Genomic DNA, 7,317 nt, shown 5'->3' with positions numbered 1-7,317 from the left:
AGTAGATATAAAAATCAGCAGCCTCTAGCACTACACTGAAGTATGTATAAAGCTAAATAATACTCTGATTATATAATCACTACTTATGGGGATTCAGAAGAAAGTAAATGAGCGTTGAAGAACCGTCATGGATGTTAGGAATTAAATCCAGCAGTTCGTAATCAGCCCACCTATCCTCATAACAGAGTCTTCATAGAGGCACTAGAGTGACTGAAATTTCACGAATGATTAACAGTGCCTTTGAAGTCTAGAAATGTATTACCTTGCGTGCAGTCAATCTCATGTAGAAAAGTACAATATATTGGTATTAATCTGAAGCTTTTTTTTTACCATTATTTCATCAGAGGACAAACAATAATTCCATCATAGCTTTTTTATTGTATTTTTTTTATCATCAAATAATAAAATAACAAATTGCAGATAGCAGGTACATTCCAATAAATGAATGATATATTGTATGTTGTTTTACAAATAATAGATGAATCGGATAATTAAAAATATAGTTGCATGTAATGCAGGTGCCCAAACCACATTTGTAGAAATCATTTTTGGTTTGGCTTGTAGCCACAAACTCATTGAGGTCTGTCTAACATTACTTCTTGAATACAAAACAAGTCTGCAAATTGTCAGATTTCTTGAAAACCGCCAGAGGCATATCTTCACTGGAATTTCACGAAATACAATCTGACAATATAAGAGGAAATTTCTTACAGATAATCCTTCTAATTTGCATTGATGCCCTAATATACTTCCATATAAAATTAAGATTTTTTTTTCCATTTTATAACTAATCTTTAGTGCTAAAAGTTGATCATGATCTGAGGTTCTAGTTCCTTCTAGAACTTTGTTTTAGAAGAGTCTCACCATATTTTACTTAAAGGCCTCAATAAAACCTGTTGCCTGTTCTTTAAAGAGCTTAACATACAATATATTACTTAAAAAAAAAAAATTCTGCAAGGTTGGCACCATGGAATATTATGTTGTCATAGTCTATGGTGACTACTATCAAAGTAGTTGAAGTTATTCATAGGAATCAACTTTGTTTTGATTAGTTTTGGTATCATTACCATATATTTGTGTATCTTGGGTAGTTGGTGGTAGGTAGGTATAGTAGGATGCTCAATGTAAAAACCTATTTTCTCCACCCTTGATATCACTCACAAATCAATAGCTTCTGCAAGAAGATTCAACAGCCCAATGGGAAACTGCTTAGTAGAGTCTGATCTTAAAATGTGATCAAATCTATCATCTACAATTTTCATGTTTCCTTCAGTTCGATAGTTTTGTGCATCCGAGATCCCAATCCATCCACCCTTATCCGCTTGTCTGATAATAATCGCGAGATCGTTGGACAGTTCCTTCCTCTTTTCCACAGTTAACTTTGTATTCTAAGTTTGTTTTTCATTTAGTTTAGGCACAAAATATTGATATGCGCCATCATAGTTTTATAAAAAGCATCCATAGATATACTTTTATGTTGAAAAGGATACAACTGTGGTAAAATCTGATCATCTCTAAAAATGTTTCCCTTTCTTGTTTGTCAATTCATTGAAATCAAACAGAGAAAGAGATAAGAAACTATCTGAATTGTGTTGAGATATTCAGCACCATTGTCATCCAAAACATTTAGTTTTAGCTCCATATTATTATTTTTCGATTGCTTAGATTATGAATATTTTTTATGAGACTAAAAAAAATTTGATTCAACAAATACTTTTAAAGCAATTACTTTTTTTTTTTTTACTGTGACAATTTCATCCCCTTCGACAACAATTAAATAAAATTTTTGCACCATTTTTTTGGATGACAAATTAAAAATGCCTCTCGGTTTATTCATGATATTAAACTTCAAGTTTCTACTTTTGTATATCGCCTTATTTTTGGGGCCCCTAAATAAAGTAGATTGTATCTGTTCTAATGAGAAAGATGACAAGGTATCTCTGTGTCTCTCCCTTTTCATACAAACAGTCAAATGTGATGTATTTTGGTGCTATGTTTTTCTACTTGTCCAATCTTACAGCTGGATCTTGCCTATTATTAGAACCATTTAAATTAGATAGGGGGCGGGACCCGGCGGTCGGTGGGTGGGTCGGGGGCATTTCCCACCCCCCTCCTCGTGTCTGCCGTTGTTGGTGTATGGGCGGTCTGCAGACATATCTGTTCATCAGCATGCAGCACAGTCAATGCGATATGTCGGTGAACGAAGACGTTCACCGACATATCGCGGGTACACGCTGGCCACTGGCCGACGTGTAGCTTTGCCATGAAGCTCAAAATTGAGCTCAGGTGCATCCTGTTTCCACTGATCATCCTTGAGATGTTAATACAGCTTAATTGGAGTCCACCTGTTGTAAATTCAGTTGATTGGACATGATTTTGAAAGGCATACACCTGTCTATATAAGGTCCCACACTTGACAGTGCATGTCAGAGCACAAACCAAGCATGAAGTCCAAGGAATTGTCTGTAGACCTCCGAGACAGGATTGTCTCGAGGCACAAATCTGGGGAAGGGTACAGAAAAATATCTGCTGCTTTGAAGGTCCCAATGGGCACAGTGGCCTCCATCATCCGTAAATGGAAGAAGTTTGGAACCATCAGGACTCTTCCTAGAGTTGGCTGGCCGTCTAAACTAAGCGATCGGGGGTGAAGGGCCCTAGTCAGGGAGGTGACCAAGAACCCGATAGTCACTCTGTTAGAGCTACAGCATTCCTCTATGGAGAGAGAAGAACTTTCCAGAAGGACAACCATCTCTGCAGAAATCACCAATCAGGACTGTATGGTAGAGTGGCCACACGGAAGCCACTCTTTAGTAAGAAGCACATGACAGCCCCTCTGGAGTTTGCCAAAATGCACCTGAAGGGCTCACAGATGATGAGAGACAAAGATTGAACTCTTTGGCGTTACTGCCAGGTGTCATGTTTGGAGGAAACCAGTCACCGCTCATCACCAGGCCAATACCATCCCTACAGTGAAGCATGGTGGTGGCAGCATCATGCTGTGGGAATGTTTTTCAGTGGCAGGAACTTGGAGACTAGTCAGGATAGAGGGAATTGCCCCCAGTAGTAGTCCTCCTTATGCTGCATTGCCCCCAGTAGTAGTCCCTCTTATACTGCATTTCCCCAAGTAGTAGTCCCCCCTATGCTGTATTGCCCCAATAGTAGTCCACATTATGCTGTATTGCCCCTAGTAGTAGTCCCCCTTATGCTGCATTGCCCCCAGTAGTAGTCCCCCTTATGCTGCATTGCCCCCAATATTAGTCCCCCTATGCTGCATTGCACCCAGTAGTCCCCTTATGCTGCATTGCCCCCAGTAGTAGCCCCCCTTCTGCTGCATTGCCCCCAGTAGTAGCCCCCCTATGCTGTTTTGCCCCCTTAGTAGTCCCCATTATGCTGCATTGCCCCCTTAGTAGTCCCCCTTATGCTGCACTGCCCCGTTAGTAGTCCCCTTTATGCTGCATTGCCCATTTAGTAGTAACCCTTATGCTGCATTGCCCCTAGTAGCGGCCCCCCTATACCGTGCCTTCAGTAGCGGCCCCTTACACACACACACAAAGAAAAATAAACTTACCTGAATCCCTGCTTCTGCCGCGACCGCTGCCATCCGCTCCTGCCATCCGCAGTGGGGGGAGCCGGAAGGCAGAGCTCATGAGTGAGCTCCGGCCGGCTCCCTCCGTGGACGCAGTAGCCAATGAGAGTCTGTCTGACTCTCATTGGCTGCTATAACAAACACACAGCTGCCGCTGGCGGCTGTGTGTTTGTTACTGTGCGGGGCATACCGCTCTCACTGCGGTCTGTGCTACACTTGTGGAGCCCTGACGTTGGATCCTCTCGTGAGGATCCAACATCAGGAGGATGACGTTCCGATCCTCTCGAGGATCAGAGTCAGGCGGGGAACTCCCGAACAGTGTTCGAGTGGACTCGGATCCCCGATGTTTGGAGCGGATTCCACAGTATCTGAACCGCTAATCCCTACTAAAAACACAATACTCTGAAAGATTGAAATCATTATGAATCAAGAAAATATGTGATTAAGAGCTACAGTGATTATACAGTAACAGGTATTCAAGCCCTCCAGGGTCTTTTCACTTTTTGCTATGTTATAACATGGAACCATGATGCATTTAATTGAAAATTATTTCCACAAATCAACACCATGTTGTCAATACCAGCAGTCATGGACATGACTGGCCTGCTTCCAAACACTCAGCAGGTCACTGATTGCTGACCTTCCCAATCAGAATCCTTATCAGAACCTAGCTGGGTTAAGCCTCAGACTAGAAATAACACAACACCTCTCTGTTACTACTATCCTCCAGCACTGATGACGCATGCAGGGAATCACCTATCAGCCAACCACTATTATAGCCTGCTCTGTGCATTTGTCCAGTGCCAGAGTATCAATTATGTACAACATAGGTGCTCCGGCTCCAGGACTACACTTTCCAGAACAATTTGAGGTTTACTCAAGCTGGCAGGCGGCCATCCACCATCGGTCGCAGTGCTTGGGATCGCAAAGGGGGTGTCATTCACCTCCTGCTGCATTGATATATTTGCAAGGATGGAATTGGAAAGCTGCCTGCGTGCAGCCTTGCAATTCTGTCCACTGCTGAATCACCCCCAGAGTCTGCACATGGGTTATCTTTAACTGCCCCTGCTCCCTAGATACAGCTCCTCTGGCACGTACATTCAGATTTTAGGGGCATCCTGTTCTTGGCTGATTATCAGTTGTGCCAAAATGTATTTAAAAAAAAATTATGATGGACTTTACTGTGCTTTGGGGTAAAATCACTGCCTTAAAAATATTCGTGCACCAGTTTCTTGACTGGTAATTCTCAATTTTTGCTGAATCCGCTTGGATCTTTTGTCATCATGTTGTAGTCATTGCCATGGAAACGCACCAACTACCTGTGGGAGGTGTATTTCTGCTGCAATCATGTGACACACCTTACCTGCACACAGGTGGCCTCTAATATACCATTTATGTGACTTGTCAGGATATTCGGTTACTTTATCATCTGTATTGCAGTAATAAAGCCGGTTTATTTTGTCATTTTTCTTGAACTTTTTAATAAAATATGTTTTTTTTGTTTAAAAAAAAAAAATTGGTTACTACAGAAGAAATCTAGTATAGTTAACAGTGTTTTATTTTTGTTTGTTTGTTTTTTGTTACTAATCACTAAGTACCACTCAGCCACCCCATGAAATGATTTGTTATTAGTCTGCTTAGATGGCTGTTACTGTAGTCTGTAAGGTAAATATCAAATAATGTGGTAGAGGAATTAGACTGTAACCACCACGGCCGGGACTCGTGTGAATGACTAAACATACTCACCTAGCAGTTGGTGCTATATACAGTAGCTGAACATTAAGAATGATAAGAGAAATCATTGATCTCTTTGAGTTCCACTTCCTGTTCCTGATCAACTTTTTTTTAATGTGTTGCAAATCATGTAATCATATGGATGCGGCCAGCACAGTGACTGTCCCAGTCACTAGAGTATTCAGCCTTTAATTCAATCAGATCCTGAGCTTTATTTTTCACAAACTAAACTTATTCCCTGTTATTCCAGGAGCCATACATTTACGTGATATTCTAGTTAAATCTGTTTTGGTGAAGAAAATTGGTTGCTTTAAATGCTCTTATACAACCTGCCGTTATCTCATTACCGGCAATTTATTTTGCCATCCACATTCAGGCCGAATTTACCATGTTTATCATTATTATATGTGTAACTACAGCACCACCAACTGCCACTCCAAACGCTGCCAAGCATCACCGGCCGGGACTCACTGGCAGTTGGTGTGAATCCTGTATTTGAATTTTGGACTGTGCTGCAGCCCCCCTCTGGAGCCTCCACTGGGTGTAACAGTAATTATGTGATATTTCAAATTGTGTAGATCAGGTGGTTTATAGTACATCGGAATACTTGAGCGCAAATATAAAAAGTATATGGTCCTGCATCGATCGGCGCTGAATGCTGGAAGGAGGGAGGGACCAGAAGCGTGTCATTTTGTTACGGCTGGATATAATTTATCCAGCCTGAAGTATAGAATGATTCACCATATCCCGCCACTTCCAAATGGTGGTGACCGGGCAAAATGATTGCTTCAATGTGAGATGCGCTGAACACAGAGCCTTGATGTACTTACCCCTCGTGGCCTTAATGATTGCGAAGGTCTAATGTGTTTTTTATAATTTTTTATGACTTTCTAATATCTCTATTACTGTTATGTAATGCATATAGTAATAATTTATAGTGTAGTCAGGTAGCATATCTATTTTCTTATTCCTATTATTTAATATTTATATTGGCATTACTATAGTTCATAATAGGGATGTGCAGGCTCGGTTTTACTCGGATTACTTCATAATCGATAGTAGAGTTTTTATGTGTCACTATGGTGATGGATTTGTTTTTTTAAACAAACGTCAGGTGCCCAGGTGGACGTCCTGACGCGATGATGTCATCATTCAGCACTGCTGGTCCTTGGTACCACTTCCGGAACACTATCTGCACAAGGTATTCACCAGTTATAAAAGGTAAGACATGCTTTGTTTTTCCTTTTGTGATCCTAAATAAAGACAGTGTCATTAAACACTGAACCGTTGATCGTTTAAACCACTGTAGTAGAGTGTTGTATTCTGCTGTATTGGAGTGCTGGACTTTGTACTTAAATGTGTGTGTGTGTATGTATATATATATATATATATATATATATATATTTTTATATATATATATATATATATATATATATATAACATATATATATATATATATATATATATATATATATATACAGTAAAACAATTCACCATAGAGAAAGTGCCAGTCTCAGGATTACTGTGACAAGTTCTTTTTGTGTGTGTGTTTGTTGCTTTGTTCCAAATTGAATCATTTGGAAACCCCCCCCCCCTATAGAAGTCATACGGTGCCCCTGACACCTCCAGCAAAGCCTGTCTTCTAGACATAGGGCCTGATTCAGCAAGGAACGCAAGTGAGAGAGCGCAAGGTGCAAGCCAATGTTTACGATCTGCGCATGCGCGAAGAGGTTGCAGATTACGGTAAGGGCTCTCTCAGAGCATGCAGGGTGCTAAATGTAACTCGCAGGGACTGCGGTAGCGCTAAATGCTCTCCCTGTGAGTTACAATCCCAGGGTTTTGGAGGAGTCTTTTACATTTGTGAACATCTCCTCCTGAGAATCTGACACTGTGCACGCACCTAAGACCCCTCCCCTGAGAGATTGCCTCAACAGGGGATGTAGACAGGAAGCCGACGGTCTAAATGCCGACCGCCGGCTTCCCGACTCTCTAATCCC

The sequence above is a fragment of the Taudactylus pleione genome, unplaced genomic scaffold (assembly GCF_031769625.1).
Source record: "Taudactylus pleione unplaced genomic scaffold, aTauple2 ptg000393l, whole genome shotgun sequence".
Classification (NCBI taxonomy): domain Eukaryota; kingdom Metazoa; phylum Chordata; class Amphibia; order Anura; family Myobatrachidae; genus Taudactylus; species Taudactylus pleione.
This window is presented reverse-complemented; position numbering follows the sequence as displayed.